Here is a 1,426-nt window from a genome sequence, read left to right as displayed (position 1 = left end):
TTAGTTGAGTAACTTCGAACTCTTCTGCCTTAAATCCTAATCTTCCACCATTTGATAAATATCAAGTATCTGGCTAAATATATAAATATATTTATTTCCTGTCACGCTGAGCGGCATTGCCAATCGTATGACCATTCGGTCTCCCCTTGAAGGAGAGGTAGTAGTCATACCGTGGTGTGAGGAGTTACCCCGAAAGGTACACTCGGAAACCACAATCTCCCACAAATTGCCGAACCAGCCGGTAAAAGTTAGGAAAGGGGGATGGGATTGGGAAGGGTTGGATCTGTGTGGGAATGTGTGCATATCTATCTAAATATCTAGGCGTAATTTCTGACGGGTCGCGTACACTCGTTATCAGATATTTAACCAATTCTCGTGGTTTGCTGTTACCCTCTGTTGACTTATCTGGACTTATTGTGACTTTCAAGGTCTGTTGCAAATTTTTAAGCATCAATATCTGGGACCATGTTGCAAGCCAAATGGTCACGGGTTCAGGATTTCAATGAGGGTGGCTCGTTCAACTTCACTGATCGCGGGATCAGCGGAGCAACGAACATCTTACTGCCTGACATTCATTGGCGTTCATTCCTGTAAACGCCTGCAAGTATTGTTCACCTTAAGTATTATATTACTGGTGTACTCGAGCCGTCAAAAATGACGTCTAGATATTTAGATAGATATGCACACACAGATTCAACCCTTCCCACCCACCCCCCTTTCCTCACTACAAACCGTTAGTTCGGCAATTTGGGGGAGAGTGTGGTTTCTGAGTGTACCTCTCGAGTTACCTCCTGTCACCAGGTAGGAGTACTCCACCTCTTCACACAGCGTGACAGGATGTATATATATATATCTATATATATATATATATATATATATATATATATATATATATATATATATATATATATATAGAGAGAGAGAGAGAGAGAGAGAGAGAGAGAGAGAGAGAGAGAGAGAGAGAGAGAATGATATACTGAACGTATAGAACTCATCAACAAAATTCATATTAGACACTAGATGACACATCGCAATGATTGACACTTTTAGGGGTGGAGGGGAAGCGTCGTGATACCATATAGGCTTTAAACCTTTCAAATAATGGAAGCAGGATCACGCTGACCTCGCATGTCCTCTCATCCTTACATCACTTGCAGTGACAAACAAAAATCGCGCAAAGAACTCTTTACTTACGCGACATCCTTTTAGAGCAGTACCCAGCTCTCCCTCAGAATCCCGCTCTCCTCCCGGGAGCCCCGCCCTTGAAGCTGTATCGGGTGGAGCTTAAGGGTGTGTCGAAGGTGGCGGAATGGGTCTGGGCTCCGGAGAATTGAGATCTCCGAAGAAACTACAAGCCTTGGACGACGCCAGTTAGTGTGCACACGGCAGTGGCCAGGAACGGATCTGTATACCAACCTGCCAGGCC

The 1,426-nt window shown here is 44.2% G+C and overlaps 1 protein-coding gene across 1 annotated transcript in view; it reads left to right on the top strand.

Annotated features, from left to right (window-relative positions):
* The first annotated feature begins 1,342 nt into the window (after nucleotides 1-1,342).
* The window catches only part of LOC137641603 (uncharacterized), a 92,852-nt gene continuing 92,768 nt past the window's right edge, over nucleotides 1,343-1,426 (top strand). The window contains 1 exon segment of the mRNA XM_068374322.1: nucleotides 1,343-1,426. This exon segment is cut by the window's right edge and continues 502 nt beyond it. The gene's annotated coding sequence lies outside the window, so the exon portion shown is untranslated.

This window comes from Palaemon carinicauda, chromosome 5 (genome assembly GCF_036898095.1).
Source record: "Palaemon carinicauda isolate YSFRI2023 chromosome 5, ASM3689809v2, whole genome shotgun sequence".
In the NCBI taxonomy this organism is placed as follows: domain Eukaryota; kingdom Metazoa; phylum Arthropoda; class Malacostraca; order Decapoda; family Palaemonidae; genus Palaemon; species Palaemon carinicauda.
This window is presented reverse-complemented; position numbering and strand designations above follow the sequence as displayed.